The following is a 24,730-nucleotide window of genomic DNA, read 5'->3' on the forward strand; positions in this document are numbered from 1 at the left end:
AAGAGTATTTGGTTTTGTTAATTCATCGTGAATGAAGAACAGTCTCGATATTTTCTGTAATCAATAGCCCTCAACGTTCATTAGGGACGAAAATTTTTCGCTGCAATACAACCAAACAACAACCCGGTTAAATTGTTGAAGCAACGCTTAGTTACGGCAGTACCGGACATAAAGTTCAAAATACCTATTCGGTTACATTGTTAGTAAAAGGTCCGTGAATTATATGATCCCGATTACCTTTCTAAAGCCATTAAATGTGAGATAAGTGGTTACTACGTATCTTTTTGACTGCGTCGAAATAATAGACATCAGTTGATTGCTGTCACTAGCTTACATCTGAGCAGTTCATTGTAGAACTTTACAGGAGAAGCTGATCTTGCAAAATACCGATAGTAGATCAACAGGCATTAAGATTTATAAAATCCAAAAATGTAAAGTAATTGCTTTTCTAAACAGAGGCGACACAATTCAAATGTATAACAGAGGAGACCGAAAAAAATAAAGGAAGTAGGGCAAGCAGGCAGTGCAAAAAGGTCGAAACGAGGGCTTTGGTCTCATCGTTCTGCTAACAGCAGACTTGTGCTAGTCGCTATATGGCTAGCGTACCTCCTAGGGTGGCGCCGAGAGGAACGTGCAGTTCTGTATGGATTCTTTCTATTCGCTATTAGCGTAAGGAGTACACTGATTCGTACTGAAATGTCAATCCGGTGGAACGTGTCTGCCAATCGACCGATGAAAAATGTACATGATGGAGGACAGCAGGATGATCGAGCGTCTGCCAGAGACAATTTTTGGCTCGCATTGAGGGCTTTCGCGTTTTTGAAAAAGGTCACTTCGAGAAAAGATGGCCACGTTTAAGGGCAAATTTTCCTGTGGCGTTCGTTTTTATCGCGAGGAATCCGCTTGTTTGCATCTACATCTCGATTTTAGCATTCCATTCATTTCTATTCTATTTAATTTTGACTGAAGATTTGCCAGTATTAAGTATCAATGAGCTGTACAGTTTATCTAGAGAAGTTCCGCTGACATGACTACAGCCAATAAAGCCTAATCAAGAATAGTATAATCCTATATTGGTTTTTCGCACCTGAACTGGAGATTCATGTCTTTATTTTGCCACTTCCGTAACGTCTTGAAATAACCACTGAAAAAATTTGGGTGTTCACAAGAGTTCGTTTCTGGTCTCAGATGCGTTTTGTGCCCTGACAACTGCATATCCAATTTCCGTGGGGATCGCGACAGGTACCTGATGCTTAGCCCACTCATATTTGACCTCTGAAACCCTTCGAAGTTCGATGTTACTTTACTTTGCAGAGCTATACAATGTTCGGGGCTTCACTGTCACAAGCAGTGCAGTTAACAGGCATACTATTTTATATGATAAAACACAGTAGAAGTCCGTCATTTCAACAATAGAAACCATATATTAGGGTAGAAAAACCCGTCCGAGTGGCCACTTGAAATCAGCTGGCAGCAGTATGTTCGAATATCTTTTCGATATACGGCAAAAAATACATTGTGGACATTGAATGCAACCAATAAAGCTAAGTAAAATTGGCCAACACTTGTAACTAAGCGTTTTGTGGGCTATTTCTATACCATGAAGTGTCTACTTGTTATCGAACAGTTAAAGGAAATACAAAATGCATATTTTATATATATATATATATATACAAGCTCCGTAACTGTTTCCGCACGGTGTATATGTACATACGTATACCATAATGATATAAGAAATTACCTACGAATGCAAACGGCTCGAATTATGCCAGCAGATTAAACACCGCTAATTGTTGTGCTCAAGGTGACCGCAAAAAAAGATCTGATTCAAGATAGGAGTCCATTGAATTTAAATCGGAGGCGCCCCAGAAACGTAGCAGAACCAAAATTAACAATCACCTACTCGTAATATCTGAGGAGTCGCCGGTGATCACACGGGACAGTTTGTCGATAAAAGAGGAATCGATATTAGGTCCTAATTTACTTCTGCTTCATCCCTGCACTCCCTTAAAATTTTACATCTGAAGCCACATGCTACAAGCCATCCATGAGCTGTTGGAATCTTTGCTCGAATAGATTTCAGAGAGGGATAGTGCTAATAATAATATGAATTTTACTAGGACGCAGTTTTCTGTACTTTAACGTACGCATCCTACACACACTCGAAACTATATTCGAGTTTGTTGGCCTTATAAACGTAGGTGAAGGCAATTTGAAGGAAAAATCTACAGGTTTGACTATGTAGTTTTTATTACAATTAGCAGAAGCAGCTTCAGAAGTTATGATACCACGCTCCGAGTGCATCGCAAGTTATCTGTGAAGCTATTGTGCTTCGGCCGATCACCTTCTGCACGACATCGTAATTAGTACCAAAGCGAAATCGACCACCCGTTAAGTGCATAGTCTTCGAAATGGAAACTTTAAACATGGATAACACAATTACTAAACGCTTTATTTTGCTTCAAGATGGCTTATGATATCTTGCACAGATACTATATCCATTTATTGTGTTGGTAATCCAAGGAATTTTTGACCAATTTTGCCCAAGCTAAATTGGAGTAACGAAAAACATTCTACTTACGACCTACAGATATATTCAGGGTTGTCAAACAGTTTTTGTGCAGTTGATTTTATGAACACGGAAACGGTGTTTTCCTTTTACCAGATCCTTGTTTTCTTAGATTCTATTGTGTTATTGTATCTGGCAGGCTAAGGCGGCCGGATCCAACTGGAAAAAAGTTTGCCTCGTAATGATGTAGAAGCCGCCTATCTGGCCATCAAATCTGAAGATGTATTAGGTTCTCTAAATTAAAAACCATCCCGCCCAAAAACAAATTTCCTGTTGTAATCGTGTCTCAGTGGCTGAGGAGCTAAATTTGTTTCAGTCGACACCAGCTCTAACACTTCTGCATAGTGAAATTGAGAGCTGATTGTAGTATAAATTCTGTCGAAAGTTTCCAGGGGTCCTCGAAGTCTTGTAGCCCATTATCAGTCTTTATAACTACAGCCACATCGGCCTGAACTGCTCAATTTTTTTATCAAGCTTTTTTTTTATATCAAGTCAGGTGTATGATACCTAGTAATCATGAATAAGAAAGCATGTTTTACTTTTGACATCAGGAAGTGGGCATCACAATTAGGTTTTGTTTCTATCTAACATATTTAGAATTCAACAGTTTTAGTCACGTTATGCGGTTGGGTTAGACCCATTCCGAAAGTGCCCAGTAAACTGAATCGATTATCGAACCCAGTTAGCAGGCAGTTATATAGATATGTGTAAGATGAAATGCTGTCGACATCTAAAATAAGTTTCTTTTAACCGATTTACTCAATGAGTGACTTGCCTTTTCCACAGTGATCGTCTAAACTAAGGAATCATCTTCCTTGAATGTTGCTATCTTTGTAATAACATTATCAGCGTAGAAGCTACACTTTTCCCACTTCTGTGTTTGGCATCGCAGTACCTGCAGCATTTTATTCCCTGTCCATCCGATGATTGACAATCGAGTAACTGCTTTTACGTTAGCTCCCTGCTGACGTTTTCTGGTTCCGTACATTGTAACTTATGTTTGTCAGTTAATAACACAAACGATTGGGGCTACGGCGTTGCTATCGCTAGTGCAGTTGGCCAAGTCTGTGATTGTTGGGGTATTGATTGGCCCAGTAGAGCGGGCCGGTTTACGGTTTCTACCGATTACGGCATTCGCGATTGCTTTCAGCATCGCCTGTTGTCCTGAGTTGACAAGCCGCCGTTACGTAGGGGAGAGGCTAGATATGGCTGTTTTGACGTTAGCTGCCTGCCAACCAGATACGTGAGCACTGCTGCTGTTCTTGTCGCTGGCTCTACTTTGTTCTAGCAAAGCGGGGCCAGGCGGGACCTGCGCTAAGTTCGTGTGAGTTGCCCTCGCCACATGGACTTTGGTGGTGAGCAACGCTGACGCTATGTCGCTTTCACACTCTTCCCCTTTACCTGGTAACATCGCCCTGTAAAATCAGTGGCCAGCTCTCAGTTCGTACTGATTACCAATGACATTTCGCTACCGCTACTGTTAACAACGAAAATTGTTGAGTTCAACAAAAAGAACGTATCGTAGATCCTCAAGATCATTTCGTATTTTGTTCACAAAAGCGAAGGACTAAAAACCAACTACTACTACGAACGTAAGTGCAAATCATCGAGACGATAGGAAATTTCAAATGACCTCGTACTACCACAGCCAGAATGTTTCGGTTTGTATGGCAGTGTAATACTGCAATTAAGCGCTCCGTAAGTCAGGGTCTGTGCAATTTCGTTGTTCCTTAGGTAGTCCTATTGTCGTCCATGATATTAGTGAAGATACGGAAATTCTAGCTTGGTACGAGAATATAGTTGATATGTTAACAATAATTAGCCTCGTAGAGTTTCTTCTGAAAGGCACAGATACCAGGTGGTACGATGGGGGTTCCGTCCTCTTAGCGCCGTACAAAATCCTTTGACGCTAAACTTTTCAAGCAAATTGCTTCATAAATTTAATAATTGACTGTTAGGTTTTTAGTAATATTGCTTATTCTTTTATTTGTCATCTAAGACTTTACGTTACTGGTGGATATCTGAGAAGATATTCATGAGGTGAATCAGGAGCTCTCTTAGCTCGCTCGTCTTCGAACGTAGAATGTAGCTTTCTGGATCGTTTGTGCTGGCGTATACTACAGTGTAAAATAAATATGAAATTCGATTGGATACTTTTGATGCAAACGGATGCAAACCTCAACATTTCTTGACAAACGTAAATTGAAAAAGCGTGGGTGATTGGTCGTACTAATACTCTGCTCAAAAATGAAGACAACTCACATTTTTCTTTCGCCATAGATTCCGTAGAAATGTTTATGAATTCTGTATATAGAACAGGTGTCATTTTATAAAGCCTCGACCTATTCCCGTAGGAACTTCTCCGCAGCCAAGCCGATCTCACTGTCTATCATCATTGCTATACAGATCTGTGCGTTATTATTGCGTGGTAGAAAAAACACTTCCGCGAGCAACGGCAATGGCAGGTCACCTATTAATTTGGGGACGGTGATTTGTCAGTTTGTCTGAAATCGCTTAAGTGACAACCTCCGCATCAGCAACAATGTTAACGGTCGCAGAAACAACATTCGTTTCGTTACTGAAACTGACTGCGAATTTCTGTGTGGCAGCTTTTCTCGAGACTTTAACGCCGAACAAGGCGCTAATCTGAAGCTGCTCTATCTTCGTCAAGATTTTGCTTATGTCTGTGTGTATTCACACTATCTGCTTTATCATCTATCCGTTGTTTATACTTTGAGGCGACTCAGAAAGTTCCATTTACTGGCGTCAAAAAGCCTGAGCCCTGCTGCGGTTAATCACCGTTGAATTGAAGAGCGACAGTGGCGCAAAAGCCACGATGATGACAAGAATGTCGGCGGTCGAAGAACTTGCGTACGTTCGATGCCGGTAGTTGGTCATTCATGAAGTCCAATCCTGCTGATAGCTATCTGCACCAGCAACGATAGTTTTTGATGGACAGATGAATCAATCGCTAACGGGGCTGGAGTGATGGCGGCAGTACTAGTAGAAACCGATAATTTGTAGATAATTAGTAGAATACAACTAAAACATTATAGAGGGAGACTGAAAGATTGTAGGTCTAACTGCATGGTAAAGAACACAGTGTACAGCGAGGGAACGGAAAAAGAGCAGTCTTTTTAAAGAAGAAAATACACGTACAGGTTTTCATTTAGCAGAAACAACGATGTTGGATGAAGCTACAGCGATTCAAAAGACTGTATTGCTGCCGGTCAAAGACTAAGTGTAAACAATAGTAGGAGATATTTCTCATAATTCAGTCAGCTACTTTACCCATACTGTTTGTTTTATCGTAATACGTAAAGACTGCTCTTGTTCTCTTAGCTATGGCACTTTCTATCACTGAATAGCTGAAAAGCCGTTTGGTCTCACTTAGCGGCGTGGAACAGCTGTTTAACGTAGCAGTAGATACATTTAAGTCCGTTGAAAAGTTACCAACATTCTCTTGGCAACAACCAGTACGATTCACTAAACAAAACAATAACTTGAACAAATTCATAAGCCCAACGACAAGGGATGGCGCCGCTCGTAGTTGAGTATGGGAAAATTCTATCTATAGTATGGAAAAATCTATAGTCCTATCACACCATTATTTGGGAGTTGTGCGACCACACTACGCTTAACATGGCCAACCGTAAACGACGGCAACCCATTGTGAATATGGCATCGTGTCCTACCACAAGGCCACTGAGGACTACAGTATAGCTTGAATGGTAAAAAACGTGACGATATTAAATTGGTTGTGTGCATCGCCGTCGGACTATATTTAAATGTGGAAAGTATTATATATATATAATTGCGCATATGGTAAGAAACGTCCCTTGTACTAAAAACGCACTAAAGTCTTTAGAATTTACACATACTGTATTGGAGTACAGCTTAGTTCCTGATCATAGCGATACGATCGCGTTTAACTAAATATTTCAACTATAGATATTCTGCACAAGGAGATACACCTTAGCATGTAGCACAATGTACAACACTATACACACAAGGCAAGCCATGCCTTCTAAACTCTGTTATCTAATAACAGGACAAGGAGCTTGATGGGTGGCTGAGGAAAAAGACAGAAATAAAAGATGAGAGAAAAATCAGCGATGTGTGTTGTTTTTTCTGTTATCTTGCGGTGGCTTTCTGTCGACGAGCCACTTCCTGGCCTTCCGCTGGGTCAGTGATCCGCTGGCAAATCGCTGTGATTCACGCGTTGCTCTGCTGAATGCGCTGAAGTGCGCGTCGTATAGCGGCTAGCTTTAATATTGTTAATTAGACGTTTCCCTAGATAATATCAACGCTAATCTGCCGTCTCCGATGGGATGTTGAAGAGCTCTGATAGGGAAAAGGCCAGATGTACAATCAGGAAAGAGACGTTACAAATCACCCGTGAATAATATTTAGATATGTAACGTACGAAACTTACAGCGAACGAATAGGAAACATACTTGTGTTTTGTGCCGAAATCAGCTTGTTATCGAGAGATTGGTTCGTCGTCATGTAGAAGTATCTGCTTGTGAAATGGTTACGAGCCTTTGAGCCTCGGCAGAAGTTTAGCCTAGAATTGAATTCATTGCCCTTTCGGATCGAAATATACATCTGATTATTTTCAATGACTAACCGACTTAATCTGATGGTTTACAGCAATTAGCTAGTGGTAAAGAAACTCGCTAACAATCATTTAAGTGAAATTGTAAACGGGTTCTTCATAATCAATTACTAACTTCATTTCATTGCGTGAAAAGTTATACATGAGCTGAATACCCATACTAGCAGTACTTCCAGTGTTGAACTATGGCTATGGTTCCGCTTGAGGATTGACGTAATCAAATTTTAAGACTTACTAACCTTATACACAAAGCATCTACATCGCCCCAGCATGGTTACGTTACATATTATGACAATTTTACCCTTATTTATGAGTGTATGCATCCTAGAGAGGGGGGTTCAAGGGCTATTTTAGTGGTTTCAGCCAGTTTATAAGACTGAGGCCTTTCATTAAAATTACTATTTAGTAAAATTCCAGTGTTAAAAATCAATATTGGTTTATTAAGAATTTCACAAATTATGGAAATACTCGCAAAAGATCGTATGTATCACACACAGTGCCACTATTCTTATATCGCAGAAAAATATTTGCCTAAGAAGGACACATTTTATGTAAAGGTCAATCAAACGAACGAATATAACAAAATACTGCGGCCTCATTGGATGTCTATCGTTACCCATAACTGGCCTATTATTCCAAATGCTTGCCTTCGATGGGATCCGAGCTGCACAGCCGCGCAATAGAGCTGCGTATAATTCAGCCCTCCAAAGCCAGCGATACCGTACCTACACACAAGCCACCCTATGGATAATAGTATTAAAACACGTGTGGGCATAATATGAGTAAAGGGAGCAATAATATTTAAACTACTCAAGCGTAACTTCAGAAAGTATGCCCTCGTCCAGGATCGCTTGTCGCACGACTCAACGCTATTAGAGCCAATATATTTTTCTATAGCAGCTATCGCTGTTTATAGCATTCACTTTATTGTATTTCGCTTCTTGTTATCGTTTTTGTACGGCAATGTTTTCAAACACTTTGGTGACCTACCGCTGTTTGATTGTTGGTTCGCCAAAGAGAAAGCAGCGCAAAACCCGTATTGTCATCTTCTTGTTCGTTAGCCTTATTATCAGATTTTACACACGTCCGTGCACTACCTTCGCGTGTTTGAAGAGACCATCGAGGATGTGTGTTGCTTTATTAAGGGAATGCCCGCGAAGTTGACTGTTTGTCCTTGCCCTTTTGTTGCAGGAGCAAACGAGGTCGATGTAACGATAATACCATATATTCTTACCGGAATTGGCGACCGTGCGTAGAGTACCGCACGTTCATAACCAGTCTCACAATAAACGAATAGGCCCTCATTTCAGTGCTAACAAATGACTAGGGAATCAAAACTTAGTTTCTTGGTTACTTTAAGGCTTGTTTTCCCTCTCGTTTTTTTTAACTGCGGTTCGTACTTCCTAGACGTAGATCCTTCCATATTGATAAAGCAGGGTGCGAAAATCTGATTATACTGGGACGCGCATGCGGAATACTTTGACAGGGCAAACCAAATCTGCCGATCAGGAAAAGGACGTCGACACGAAACTACGTTGCTGACCGAATGATCACTAAACTCTCAGTGCATATATATTTGTTCCGACACGTTTAAACAATTGCCATTAGTCGGCAAGTCGCGCGATCACAACCTGCATACATATTGAATATACAAAAGTACCATCCATTCCAGCTTAATCCGTTTTTTTGAAGCCTAGCTTAGATTTTCATGTCGCTTCCGCTAGTGACTCAAGCCGTAATAGATTCCAACGTTTTACAGAGCACAACGACCCGATGCTCCTCTGTATACTGCTGACTTCCCAGTTAATGATTCGTTATTCTGTGGATCTCTTATCAATTATGCTTCTTTTCTTATTAATCGTTATTTCCTCCCCTACTCGTATCTTGTCGTCATCTCCCTCTGAAATTGACGGTTTCCTTTTGTTATGCAATTGAGAGATGATCTCAGCCGGTATCTTCGCCGGCGCCTACACCTGTCTGTCTCTCCAGCATCTGTGTGCACTAAGGCCAGTACGAACAGAATGTAGGGTAGTCATTTCACATACCTCAACTGTATCTGCGTTATTCTGCATGCTGCCCTTCGAGCAGCCTATGATATCGAAGGGGGTTTCGTTTCATTAGTTCGATGGGCAAGAAAAACGCGTTCCCGCCACCATCATCATAATTCACTTTCGAGAAGGTCTTCTTTTTCAGAAGCGTCCTGTACAAACGTCCCTGCGATTGTTCTCGCAGCTGTTGGACAAATGACGAACGCCTTGTGTTTGCTCCTACGTCCACACAGATCGGGGAGGTCACTGGTGCACACAGTGTTGCACACAAGTGTTCCTGTCCGAAAACCACGCAGTAAGGAGAGAACAATGCTATTACGATCGAGTCGTCGAACTGGCATCATACTTCAAGGTGGCGTCGCCTTTAACCGATTGCCAGAAGACTAACAGCGACAGAACATTATTTTAAAGTACATATATAGGGCGTAATAAAGCTGCTTATTTCTCTTTTCCCACTCTTTTCGGGTGTGAGAATGTACATGTGACGAAAGGAAAGTGGCGTCATCGCACTGGCCATGTTTGTGTTCCTGGTTATAGGAAACAACGTGATCTTGATGAAAAATAGAAATAGATCAGACATAGTAAACATCGGCTGCAAAAGGCAGCAGTGCTGACATTTTATATTCGGTAGAGCAGACGAACGAAGCAGGTCAGCAAAAAAAAAGACTGTTCTTGAGGATATATTTTTATCTTGAATTGATCGCTTGATAATTAGTTTACGTAGAAACGGGATGAAACCTTTTGCCCCAAAACAACCTAAATCTTCGACAATACGACTGAAAATGTTTTACTTTCTCTTTCTCCTGTTGAACTTGTCATCTCTAAATCGCAAATGAACTTCGTAGGGAAGGGTCTTCAACGTGCCCCGAAAGGCGACAATTTCGAACAGCTTGCAGCTCGCTCGGTACACGCAGTGGCTACAGCATCTGCTGTAGGCACTGTGTATACTTGCTTGACCCAATGCTTGACCCTAATTAGAATTGATGCAATTATATTGGAGTACAACAATAACCGTCCAAACCTGCTCTTAGCTTGGCGCTTCAGGGGTTGATCCTTCGTTTAATTGTTTTCGTCGTTTTTACTCTCTTCGGGGAACGGTCCAGAGAACGTTTCTTCCTACACGATTCCCATTGTTTGGCTTTCACTTCATAAGAGACGACCTGTAAGAAAGCGTGTATATCTTTACACAGTCCACATGAGCTCGCTTGTGCTTTGTCCTGATCAACTAATAAACTGGTCCTAATTAGAGAAGTCCTAGTCGTGTTAATATCCATCGTCCTTGCTTTCGGTTTTTTGGAAACACCGGAAATTATATAACAATCTAATAAAACTTTCAGTCCGGTACACGGCATTTTGTATGCGTACATATATCAGACATGGACTACGTTACCATGTGGCTGCTATAATGCACATTATTTATTGGTTCAACTATTTAGTAGTTTTTGTCTGTCCACTCTGTCTAGTTCGACAAACGTAGAACTGCTCGAGCAGACTGCCGATGAGTAGGTGGTAAATTGTTGAAGCCCCATCCATTTTATTCATTTATGGTGTACAACCGTCTTGTTTAACCGGTTAAATCCTGTTCCTCTGTTCTCATGGCTTCTATTCCAATAGAGGCGTATCATTGTGTATACAGGGCTGATACCCCTACACTTATGCATTAGAACGAACAGGAGCAGATAAAACAACTGGCGCTTTTCTCTGCTTCATCAAAGTGCGTCCGCGCCAACTGCCGTAAAAATGTAAATGTAGTTTTATCGGATTCAGTCATGCTTCTGTTTGACGTACCGGCAAACAGGGGAAGGTAAGGCTTCTCATCCCGTACAACCCGTCCAAGGTTAAATTCTCTTCACTTTATCAACGCTCGGTAATGCTTGTCTCTTGTATCTCTCAATAAGTAGCGACGAAGCCGGCTGGTACTTAGCCAAGCGCTATATTGCGATTCCTCAGTTCTGGAATATACGGCAACAGGATGAAAATAAAAAAGCGGGCGTCAGAGCCAATAAGAACAGATACCACGTCCGTCAAAGCGGCGAGATCAGCCGGAAGTTAATGGCAGAAATGGTCAGACGAGAGGTAGTCTACTTACTACCGGCAAGGACAACCCTCCTCGTCGTTCTGCGTTGCTACTGGCAGATCGTTACGGTTCGATATCTCTGTCCAGGCCTGCTCCGCAGAGGGAATACCTTTCTTAGACGCTGATTGCAGCAGATTAAAGGCGCCATCGATTAAATCTGACCTAATTGATTTAATATATCAGCCAACCCAACGACGCCATGACGATTTTATCGACGATCTAAGAAACCATAGGCATATGATGACTGTTAAGCTAGTGGCAGTCCTGCTCCATGGCCTTCTCTATCGCAGCAATTCGTGGTGTTACTACTCGTGAAGTAGGCATCGCCTCAAATTTTCTGGAACCTTGGCATGAGTTCTTAGAAGGAGCTTTTCCCTTCCGTCGCCGCCTATCGCTGATCAAACGTCAATTAATGGTAGGGGCTGACAACTGGTATACGATGATAACTGGCAATACAAAGTTGTTGTTTGCGCACCCGCCATCTGGAATGAGCGCTTACTTAAGAAATTCCAAATTTTAGAGATAGCCGGGCATAGAATGACTGAGCCTACGGTGAGCTGATGTTGCATAGACTAAATATCGTGAAGAGGAAAAATAAATGAAGAATGAAACACCCTATTTTCTAAAACTGTCAAAAAATAAACAATCGGCGGGGGCAGATGCAAAGGAAGTAAATGCAACATAAAAGAGGTGAAGATGCTATTTATATAGAGATGACAGGTATAGTCCTACCTGGTGAACAAGGTGCTGTCAAGGCTAGGTAACTACCTAGCATCGTCCCTTTCATGGTAATGGTGCAATGCTGGCATACTTGCCAGCTAAATGAATGTGTGAAGAACTAAACTAATAAATAAAAACAAGTTAAGTTTGTCTTGGTTTAAGGTCGGGCGTAGGCATACGTCGCTTAAGGTTAGCAAGCAGCCGTCTAATGCACTTTGTAATAAAGGCACTGCTGAACGCGAAATTCGAAGTATTGAAATGATCTGTACGCCAATCGGTGACTTATATTTGTATACGCATACCTAATAGAAAAAACAACTTACGAATTCCAAAATCAAAAAAAAAAAAAAACGATTGAAAATATTTGAAACAATTCAGATACATTTCTCTCAACGTGACAGATGCCAGGACTGTTGCAACACATACAGGCGGTAGCACGGTTAGCGACAGGTAATGTTTAACTGATGATTATGCCTCGGGTACCGCTTACGATAGCGGTTCCGCTCGATTTGCCTGGTCGCATTTGTGCTTGCTGCAACGAAGATATGTAAGGCTTATCACTTATATGTCCGTGGCCTTATAGGGCCAAAGTATGATTAATGCGGCTATCGTAATAGCCACGCTACTCACGTCTGAATATTAATACCAAATAACAAAAAGGAAAATGCATATATATTGCATTAATGTGACACAACGTTAGCTTGTGTCACATCTTTACGTTTGTGCCGGACGCTGAGTAACTTGTTACAATTTCCGTTCTATCTATGACATAGTTAGCGGCCCGTTTGCGTGTACCAGTATCACGTTCACCTTGAGCATGTCTCTAATAGTTTAACGAAATACAAGTTGAATATTGCTAATGAAAGGAACAGCGGAATTGAATGTATATTTGCTACGAAGTAAGGCAGAGTACCGCAAGGAACACTTTGTCATTGACGTGCCGTATTGCAGGACAGGATCATGGCTGTTCTAGTATAATTTAAGGACAGCCTATCGGAAACCAGTGAAACAAGGAGCATTTACCATGGATCTCCTAAAAATCCGTCAACGTAACACTTCTCCACTTGTTTAGTCACTCTCGCTGATCACAGCTGGCCCACATTTCTTCTGTAGGACATTGTATTTTGTCATTTCTCTGCCACACATACACGACGAGGTCCAAGAACAATGAAGCCGTATCGTAGTCCCGTCCTACACCATTTGTTAGTCATAATATTACTTATAAAGCCTCATTATATCTATATATATATATATATATATATATAACAAGAAGAGAGTTATATATAACTTTCTTCCTACCATTTTAAGCCATGTTCTAAATTGGCTTAGAGTACGGCTGCAACACCAACTAAGCGCAGTAGCGTTTGCACGCAGCGGGGTGGACATATGGCAGTGGGCATGTTTTTCATGGCCAGTTTTCGCTGAAAAAATCAGAACTGATTCGTACGAACAATAAAGTTCGGTAACTTCATATATACACGTTTTTTTCTATATAGAAGATAAAATAGGTTTTTTGAGGTGTCGTTTTTTAGCCACTTTTCACTGATCGATCAGTTTGGTTAGCAAACAAACAGCAAATAGGTCCTTTCGGGCCTGGTGAAATTGCGGTGAAGGTCGGGCTTGCGCCGACCATCAGATGCCTAGCCCATGAAGTTTACTCGCAAAAATACAAAACATTCTCTCAGACTATCCATAACAAGTTGCTCTGCCAAGGTGACTGTAATCGCTATAGTTTCTCTAGTCATTTTGATTATTGCTGCTGTCGGCTTACGGGCGTTCCTCTGATAAAATCTAAAAAGCCAAATTTTCCAAAGCGTCCCCAGTCTGACAGCAGTTGCAGGCCGTCCAGTCTACCCGGTCTTCAGATACTTCTGCCTGAGACGTCAGTAGAATAGTGAAACGCAATCGTAGCTAAAGCAACGGCCTATATTGACATATACTAGACCGGTTTTATGAAAAAAACCTAAGTACATCGACACCCCTCAAATGCCATCGATTTAGCATTATTTCGATTAATTAATTGCGGGAAACTAAATTAGCAACCGATTTGTTATCGGTTGACGCATCGGCTGGGTGTTGGTGGAACGTGTATTTATCTAGGGTGAAAAGGGTGCGGGCAACGTAAACTGGCCTGACTCATCTTGTTTTCCGGGAGAAAACAGTTTATGTTTATACTGCGAACAGATAGCTAGGGTCGCAAGCACTTGATTTAAATTCCATTGTTTTAATAAACTCATAAAGATCCTCTACGAGCCATCTTTGTTCTGTATACTATTTTATTAATTAATCGTTATTAACGCCCGTCTCCAGTATTATATTAGGCAAACGAGAAAAATAGTTATTCATCATCTCAAACAAATTATCCGTTAACAAAATTGGTTTCCATAATTTTTTTATTGGACCTTTTCCAAAGCGAACTCGCACGGCTCCGATTCGTTGTAGCGTTTGAATTTCGCGCGAAGGTGCGTGTTATCTTATTATATATATATATATAGAGATATAGATATATATATATATATATATAGAGATATATGTATATATATATATATATATATATAGTTCTATGATAACTCTGTTCGATGTAATCTCGTATTACGATACTATGACACTAAACATTGGTAAAGCATAGGAATCGCTATAGTAAATCATTGTACATGTATATACATGTGTACATGTTTATACTCGTCAAAAGAAATGTTTACGCCGAAAACGCTGCTATTACCAAATCTCTCCTTGGGCTTGTTCCCTAGGTATGCCTCCCCGAGAAAGCTGGCTATCGGTAAAGGGCACTTCGTCCATTTGGATGGTGACGGCGTACCAAGCCACTGTGGTGAAACGTGGCTCATCCTCGTTAACTGACATGGGATGTCTATTTAGTACTATTGGATATCTATTTGGCCGCTACGAACGATAACTCGCAGCTCCGGGTTCTTCGCGGTGCTCGTGCAACTGTCGTACGTTTTTAAGCATCGACATTGAGCGTCATTGCTTGAATACTGGCTAGGGTGAAACTTTACTAACCCACTGTGGCAAGATATCGTTATCTGTGTTTAACGTTGTCCTAATTTATAACGGCGAGCCACAGCTTACTCTGAAGTAGAATTGCAAATTGTTAATAACGATTTACCATAGAGTGAGTTTCAACAAACGACGGGACGGCCGCTCCATGATTAGGAATAGCCTAATTCTGATTGAATAAAACGATTTTGTTATATTTTCTAATGTTTCATTCTATATGTAATACACATTGATATCGTATACAGAGCAGTTGCGTCCAGTTGGGCAGTTTTTCCCATTGATTGATACTGTAGTAAACGCACCGAGATCGGTGTATCGTATATTCGGTTCTCTACTCCGTCGGGTATGCCAAAAACGACGACGCCAGCTTAATTTGAAAGTCTCGTCATGGCAGCATTAGGTTGAGTCCGGTATTAGAAAAAAAAGCCAAGGTTGATCGTTGTCCACAAAAAAAAAGATACCCTAGTGCTGACTATTACTAATGATGCGGATTCGAGATGTAGAGGTTTCTTCCAGCAAATTCTGGAACTCTGTCTGGCAACACACGAAGCTACTTTCGTATCGCCGCATCCACAGCTGCAGTCAAGACGCATTTCGAATTCAGCACAGAGATATCTAAGTTGTCGTCAAATGGGGCTTCGTGCTTGCTTCTTCGCTCATGCCTTTATGGGCATTAATTGCACACATAAGAATCTATTTAACAATAAGGCAGCGCAGCAACTATTAGAAAAATGAAATTTTGGCGTTCCTCTATGGGTACGTAAAACGCGTTGTTGTACAAAATCCACATCTTCTCTCGGCCGTTTTCCTCCGACCATCAAGACGTCTTAGAGTACTCGTACATGCATACATTGAGAAACAATTGGTAGCCGCACTTTGCGTTCGACTTCGCGCCGTTCACGGCCCTGTATGATTGTATGTGTGCCTATAACAAGGGCGAGAACGAAATGGGCCTGACCAACAGGCAAAGAGCTTGATGAGGTCAATATAAAAAATCTGACAGAGCCTTAGTATGAAACGCAACGGCGAACAAAAGAGTTTATAGCTGTCTTCTAGACGAAACTTCTCGAAGAAAACGGGCTGCCCGGCTCGCAAAGGGCAGGCAAACGGTGACTTATTAAGGCTACTTGAACTGCCGAAAGCGTTCCGCAACCGGTTCTAATAAGCCCTTATAAATGTGATCCTCAAACTAAATTGAGTAAATACCTCACAAAGAAAACCCTGAGAATGGAATATATAGAGGTAAAGAAACTGGATGAATTACAGTCTCCATTTTTGAACGTCGACGATGACGGCGGTTACAGCATGGGTTTAGGCCTAATTTGGATCTATTGTGCTACTGCTGTGCTACTAAAACTTTTCCAGTGGCCTTGCTGAATTAAAGCTGAACGACAGACGCAGTGAATGGCCATAGAATGAACAGCAGTAGAAACTCTTTTCCCGAGGTCCTTCTAGAGATCCGGGAAAAGTTAAAGAAAATAATCATTTGGCAGGGGCTAATAGGGAAAACAAAAATGACTATCCATAATTGCCTCTGTTGGGGCAGATGCCCCATACAATAGTTTTGTGCGAGACGTCCAAAGAGAAGGGAGAGCAGCCCTGTTCTTCTCCTGTGTCATTCTCAAGAGCCGAATCGTACATATCATTTCTGACAGTTGTACACACACGGATGCTCCAGCTCAGTCTTCTGGACATGCTCTGGTGTAGTTTTTCGCTGTTGTTGTAATGGTCAGATTCTGTTGCCACACATTACCGATCGCTTTAACGGTGATCTAGAACATTTACCACTTCCCGTCCTCCCCAAACTCGTGATTTTACAATTTTCCAGATGTTCTCTATGGAATTAAGGCCTGCTAAATAAATAGGCTATAGCAACATTTCGATGTCACTGGCAGCGGGTAGGCTAAAGATTCTGTGACCACGCGCCCCATTGTACATGAAGACTTAGTTACCGTTAGGGAACCATTCCTGTGTCTGAGACAGTATCTTGCTCTGGATAACCGCAGCATATCACTGCTGTTTTACTAGTCCCTCCGGAGAAGTGTTTTTTTCAGAAATCATAGATCATTTTGACGGATGTTTGATTTTTGGCGAAACGCAGGTTTCAAAATTATTGATCGCCAACATATCTGAAAGTATTATGGGCGTATTTCTGAGAACTTCAAACTATCACATTTTTCTCTTTTTTCAACGACTCAGTTTTCGATTTCGTTTGTCCAGCGGATTGTCTAACGAGCTTGTTTCATTGGAGCATCTAACTAAGGTCTCTTGGCGGTTCTACTGCCCTTGAATGCAGTCCTGTAGAATCGACGATGAAGTGCACGGTCGCTTATTTTGCTTGAAAGGAACTTATCATTTTGGAGTTCGTCAATAAGCATACGGTACTCCCGTTTCGTGGTAGATCTTCTTTCGGTTTTTGTTCCCGATGTTAGGTTTTCTCACAGCATTCGAGCAGCGTTGGCCACTGCAAGTCAGAGAACATAAAACATATCAGCAATTTCTATTTATTTTGACCAAGCAGTCTGTTAGTCCGTATTTTTTACCTGTTAGTGACATCTGTCCCGCTTGCCCTTTCGACATTTTACGCGCGGAAGCATGTAAAACTACCAGAAAACAGTCAAACCATTGGAGCTCACCTAGACACCACCACTTTCTTATTAAGCATCGGTAACGGTCATGTTATATGGTGCGAATAAGCACGCCAACTATATATATAGTACGGGACATCAGCAGGAAATGTGAATGTTGGACTTACGGAAAACGGCCACGCCTGCGATCGCTGAAATATATTAAGCCAGTATTCGAAAAATCTTTGCCGCTGTCCTAATCGAAATATGAGGCACCGGTCGAAAATAGGGTAATGCCACTTTTATAAGCCAAAAACCGTTTAAAGCTGAATCACTTTAGTGTTGCGCTATTGGCCTTGAAAGTTAAATCGATCTGAATCCTTTTAATCGAGCATAGACTGTGTATATATGTCCATGTTCGTTTTGAAATCGGACGAAAGATATAGTGGCACTCTGTTTTGATGTAAAGCAACGTTTCACTGTTTCGTACCTCAATTCATTTCGACTTTACTAGAACCTCGTCTGCCGCCCTTCCCCCTAACAGAAAGAGACTCCCACGGGTGTAGTCTGCCCTGTTTCATATTCAGTAGTGGCCTTTTACATTACGTTACATTACACTGTCATTAGGTTCTCACTCGAGTAGGGCCTGTGCCACGTCCGCCCGCTGTTTAGGAGAACGTTGGGGCTTCGGCGGCGATGTCAGACTCTACCTGCTGCGATCTATGCACCTGCTGGGGTTATCTCTACCATTCAGTGGGCGATTGGACTTTCCGGAACCAACAAACCTCTTGAACCGAACACCCTTGTTCCATCTAATTCGATTAGTGTCAACATTTCGCATTATCCTTCGGTCGGCGGAGATACTGCCTCCGAATTTTTACTTTGCTTCTCAAAGCTTTTCCTTTTTTGATGATTCGAGAAGCGTTTTAGAATGCCAGAGAACGAAAGAAGACCAGAACCCTGCTTTTGCTAATGAATTCATTGAAGATCGAAGATCACTAATCAGTGCTACTGCACTATGGGACCTATGCACTGAAATTTATTATGCAGATACACTCACATGCAGATCAGACAGACATCTAGAGAAACTCACAAGAACTCTTGCTGATAGCGGTGCGAATCGATGCTTATGAATGGGGGAGCCGAATGGTTAGTATAGTAGTTGAGGAAATGTAGCACGGCCGCAAATCGTCCAACGGAACGATGGACGACGCAGAATTACAACCATGGGCCAAAAGTGCTGTGTGTAACAGGGGCAAAGCCAGTGGTAAAGTTGTACGAAAAGATGGCACTAGTCGAAAGCACTTGAAATCAGCAACGGTTAATGTTATGCATGTTAAGCTAAATAATGGCCGCCTGGGTGGATAACGTCGGGATTATGAACTTATAATGTACGCTCTAACTGATTAGGAGTTCGTTGATGGTTGGTACTACGGCGCCTTATACGAGAATATGACTTTTACTTTCTTCAAATGCTGGATTGCTATACCCGTTATTATTGTTACTGTTACATATATATATATATTAATAAAAAGTAAAGATGGATTCTCTCTTTCGACCAAATTAATCACATTTTCTTCTCTCTATTGCGAAATATTGGAAACATTGTGCACAGTTTGAGCAGAAGTTCGAAATAAAAAGGACATTTTCTTAGTGCTAATGAGATGGTAAAGTTGACTACAATGTCTACACTTCGAGAAAAATAATATATTATCGCTGTGGAATCTGAGCGAACTCACAGAGAGGTTAGCCAGGTTGCGTTCATTTCTGTGTACTGGAACAGGGTACTAATTCACTTCAGAACGTTCCGTAACGCAATCCGGAGTAGTTAACATTCCCTGCCTTCTTGAAGTTGCATCATGATTCAATTCAACACCGGCCAATATTTTTAAATTCCTCAATAAAATGATTCTCATATATGCACGACACGCGTAACGCTCATGATATATATAGCTTTCTCAAACGAGAAGTCTGGTCCTTATCTTACATCGGCTTTATCAATGCTCTATAGAAGAAATAAGTGTCGAAAGAAAATTCTAACGAGAGAGTTAAATCGGAAGTTATAGCATGGAACTGGCATTTCAGTGTTTGGCTTGTGCACGGTACCCATCAACTGCAACAATCACCGTACCAAATAAAATTCCGCTAGGAGTCCAGTCGGTAGACAGCCTAATATACTCAGTCATAGTGAGGCTGTTCGAAAAGAAACTATGTTCAAAGGACTACTGCCTGTCTACGAAGTAACAGTCTTCAGGCGATAAAGGTGCGCGAACCCAGTCACGGAACGGGATTTGCTTTGAGGCACCGTCGCAGGCAGTGCATAGACAGATGCCGTCGTTGCTAGACACAGAGATGAGCAAAGCGAAACGAGGGCCGCAATCGTTCAGCAATGAAAGAAGGGGGCTTTTTACGTAAATATTCAATTTCTCTGTATACGGTATATTTCGCTGTATAAAGGTAAACTCCTTGTTCTTTCAACCATCGTCTCGTATTGTTTCTGCTCTTACCATTTGAACGGCTCACTTATAATAATAAATTCGCATAATATAAATCCATTTTATTACTACCATTAGTGAGCAGGCTTAGTATCAATAAGAAAACCTAATAGTAATAATAACCGCGAGTGCAACAAACATTGAGGTAGCATAAAGCCATAGGGCCATATGTCATGCCACAAACATAGATGTAAAGGATTCTCGACAGAATTGGAATGTAACAAGATTTAAAGTATGAATAAAATAAGCTACGAGACGGCCCCTCACAAGATCAAGCACTTCACACTGTTACCGTTGCCGCTACTGCTGAATTCGCGTCTTTTTTTTTGCCCCTTTCTGGTTTTTATGTTATTGGCAGAGAAAAACCATCACTACTTCTACTTATTGGTTATGCGCTAAATCGCTCTCTTTGGCCAGAATATGTACGGTGCTTTAGGATTACGATATATTTACACATTTACCCGTCTACAGAACGATTGGTTTCTTCGCTTTCTTTCGCAATCGTCTCGTGGTGGGGTGACGTCTGATAAAATTCAAAATATTGTCCAAAACCCGCCTCTTTTAGTCCTATCCATCGAGAGAAGGTGGCCACGCGTGAAATGGCAAACGCTCCCAGGATTCGACATATTGTAGGATCTCACTGCAAAGTGCCGGTTGTTTCGCCGGCGTCTTCCGCGCATTGTCAACAGATTTAGTAATGAACATTACGTTCTTACAAGCTGATGTGCCTCTTCTTACTCTTGGAGCATCGCGGTTCAACCGGGAAACGAGACCAAGCTTAAATGAAAGAGAAAGAAAAAAATTCGAGTTAGGCAGGAAGCAGATGTCGGGCCTAAGTTTTTGTTATTAACATATCGCTGCAGGCACTATCAGGGAAAGATTTTTTTTTCGATTATTTTGTATCTTGTTCTAGTGTATATACTTGATTTTCATATACGATTATGAAGCGCATTGTTTGATAAACAGAGTGCCTAGTACAGGAACCATGTTGACTGTCTCCAAAGATAATACAATGCTAAACCGGGCAACTAAAACGGGCGACTGGGATCAGGGCGAATAGGACACGCGGCAATGATAAACGTTTATAGAACGATGCTGTGGCAGGCAATGTGCGTACACAATTACTGAAGAAAACAATGACCAATATAACGAAAGTCTAGTAAGTGTTCACTACATCTTCGATCGTGCAAGAATTGAGATAAATTTGATTTCTAGGACATTACGCAAACATGTATTTTATTCGGATATCAGGAGAGCAAAAAAAAAACGAAGCGATATGGATCATTAACAACAACAGGGAAAAAACGGAACGGCAGATGGGACTATCTGCCACCACCGCAGTTAACGAATGGTGTAGGCGTAGGTCACAAATGGAAAAGAATTCTTATGATAACTGCTGTGGTTATAGTGATATATGTAAGCGCTGACAGAGGTTGGTCGTTTCTACCCAGTGGGGCGCGTCGGCGCCCTGAAAATCACCGGTCGACTGAACGAAACGACTCTCTGCTCTTGCTGAAGTCTATTGTAAATCATGCATGTAATATCACAAAGAAGTATAGCATGGATAACTGTGCCTATTTGACTAAAAATAAGTCTTTTTTTCTGCAGACAGTTATACATTATATATAATGATGTTAAATCTCAATGTGCACACGATATGGAGGAAAGTGGCAAAACTAAAACAACAAATTAGGGTTTGTCCGGACACTAAGCAGTTTCAATTAATATCGTGATGATGGTTGCATACCGAATATAAATCAAATAGAAAAAGCAAACAGTCACGCCTCGTGAACCCGTTGGCACTGGGTGCCAACTTTCGGAGCTTCGCAATACTTCTCGCCGATGGAAGGATGGCCACACCGAATGGGTCTGACGTAAATGGGGTTTATGCAATTACCGACTACGCGGAACAAGCGACTGCACACACATTTGATCTAGAGTCACACGGCAACCATTCGGCGATTCGACGCGCGTCGCACATGTTCGCGCCATTCTAAACTTCCCCTTATAACTTTCTTCGAATTTAACTCATACAGAATAATAATAACAATAAGTAATAGAATGAGAAGGTAGTACAAAACACATCGGCTTGCAAAGTCTCGTAGGGCCTTGCGCCGGTTGAAAATGAAAGCTGAGCCTTTAGAGGACCATCCTTCGCTTAGCTAATGTGCAACGAGTTTAATAACGCAAAAGTGATTTGTTGATGTAAAACCTATTTGTAACAGCGTAGCATTTAACCGAATTACGCTCTTATAATAGCGCGCGCGGTAAAAATATAAAAAAGCGAAATTCTATAAACAAATTGTTATAAATTAGGTATAAAGCAGTACAGACGGCGACGTCTGATCAATACGTTCGCCGGCAACAGTCGTGTTCAGCGTATTGGTAAACGATGCGAAGGTTGAACCGAAGACCCGCCGGCCAATGGAGAATCGAAACAGAATAGGACCAGATCTGTTTTCGACGTGGTAAGCGCGGGAACTGCAATGGCCCACATCCCTTTTTGCCCGTCATTGAACCAAATTTGCCCCGTAGGCTACTCATATCATGGTGATGCCTTTGATGCATCTAATTTCTCAACAGGACATATTAATAATGACGATTACTATTATTTATCTTTATTATTATTTTAAAGACTCTATAGGTAAAATGTAAAGCTGGTCTAGCCCTTTTTTCCACTTGACTAAATTTACTTTCCGCTTTTTCGTAATATTAGAAACATATTTCGTGTTCTTTGATTTATTAGAAGTCTGCCGACAGAAGATTCTAAGCGCACTATGCCCTAAAATATCGCGTTCTATCTTATCGAATCTTCTACATGCGTAATTACAATTTTATCACAAACGTAGCTTTTTTGGAAAGGTTGTGGGCAGTATGACCATGACACCTAAATAGGTGCCTCGCAGTTATGCAACGAATGCTAAATGGTTTGGGAAAAACAAATATACAAACACCTACAATTGCTTTAAACGCAGCGTAAGTATCGTACAACGCAATAGGTATCTTTGCGATTTATGCTACAGATAAAGTCATTCTACACTATTCTGCAGCACTGGTGGTATTCTCATGACAACCAGGCGGCGTACGCGACCCTTGGTTAGCACGTCTTATTATCACCTGCCGTTAATGAGGTTAATTTCGAATATCTGCAGTAACACAGTCGATTTGTATAAGTCAATCATTCGAAACAGAGTACTTTGATAGTTCGGTCGTTTTCTGATAGTTAGCTGTAAGCCTTTTTCGGCCTTTTAACCTGAGCCTGCCTTGCGTCACCTGTTCTCTACGTTGTGCAGTCTATAATGTCCACGGGGATTGGGTAAAACTGTCCGAGCAAACTCTCGACAAGTGGATACAGAGATAGATGTTTAGTGCTGCTATATTGTCGGCGCAGAAAGTATGGACTAGGTGGCTACAAAGTCCGTTGAACAGTTACCGTGACGTTATACAGAAAATTATGTGGAGGTAGTGTGAGCGGGCGACCCGTACGGCTCTGACTAAGCACTCATCACTGAGGGGTTTCTCTCCGGAGGTGGGGAACTGGGGCCGCCCTTTATAGTAGTGATAGCAGTCTGCTAGTTCCGTAACTTCAAAAGGTAAAAGGACTGTGTATGTAATTGTAGGAGAGCCTGGTTCGTAAAGCGGCTGCTCCGTTCGGGGAGATCACGTTCGGCCAGGTCCCATGATCACAGAATGGACGTGGTTACTATGTGACGACCGTAGTTTCGCCATTTGCCTGGAGGAGACTTTCGCGTGCTTTCGCTACTGTCATGTTTATGGTACAAAGTTTCGTTCTGTGTAACACCCTCGATCTCCAGACGGAGTAAGCGATGAGGCTCCGGTTAGGAGTTCGGCTACAGTAGCAGTAACCCTTTTACTTCAATATCTCTACTGCCACATACTTTCCGCCAATTTCCGAGCTGGTATTGCGCAACTGGTGGTTGTAGGTCCCAAATCTACAGCATAAAGATAAAATGAGGACCCTGGGCTGCATACCTTTTTGATGAACTCTATTGAGGCTACCGAATCTCTTAGTAATTATGAGAGAAAAGCACCTACGTGTTTACATATGTCATGTAGAGATAATCTATTATCTCATCCAGGTTCAGTGAACATTCTAATCAGTAACGCGAGTCTAGGTAAAGAATACGATGTAAATTTATCGTCTCTAATATGAATACGTGCCAGTATCCGTATATAATATAACGCGTACGTCCTACATGTCCGTGTCATGCGAGCGACGAGGAAAATCCCCTCATATCTTCATCAGACGATAGTTGTATTAGCGCACTTCAAAGAGCTTTAGCGGGTTTCCGATGATCGTGTCATCCCCGCTTACCCGCGTATCCTTCCTCAGGATGACAGCAAATCTTGTTTTGTCTGGTTTTATCTTATGATCAGAAACGAACGAGACAGACGTCGCTAACTACTACTCTGTCGCTGATATTGTTGCTGCTGATACTGATGATGATGATGTCAAGGGCAAGGTCTTCCCGATGGTGCACATCATGCTACATCAGCTCTCCTAGTGCTGAGTTTGTCACCGTTTATGTCCATTTGCCAAGGACGTATAAGTGGTCTATGCATTTTCCAGTTCGTTATATTGCCTCTGTACTACTGC

The 24,730-nt window shown here is 41.6% G+C and overlaps 1 protein-coding gene across 4 annotated transcripts in view; it reads left to right on the top strand.

Annotated features, from left to right (window-relative positions):
- The first annotated feature begins 3,963 nt into the window (after positions 1-3,963).
- LOC111267551 (catalase) overlaps positions 3,964-24,730 on the top strand; it is a 34,994-nt gene continuing 14,227 nt past the window's right edge. For 2 of the 4 annotated variants that reach the window (XR_002684702.2, XM_022845827.2), the window contains exon 1: positions 3,964-4,161. The gene's annotated coding sequence lies outside the window, so the exon portion shown is untranslated. Of the gene's footprint in view, positions 4,162-14,967; positions 14,987-24,730 lie in introns of those variants that run through there. The other 2 variants (XM_022845828.1, XR_002684703.2) reach the window with 2 other exon arrangements.

This window comes from Varroa jacobsoni, unplaced genomic scaffold (assembly GCF_002532875.2).
Source record: "Varroa jacobsoni isolate VJ856 unplaced genomic scaffold, vjacob_1.0 scaffold_1199, whole genome shotgun sequence".
NCBI lineage: Eukaryota > Metazoa > Arthropoda > Arachnida > Mesostigmata > Varroidae > Varroa > Varroa jacobsoni.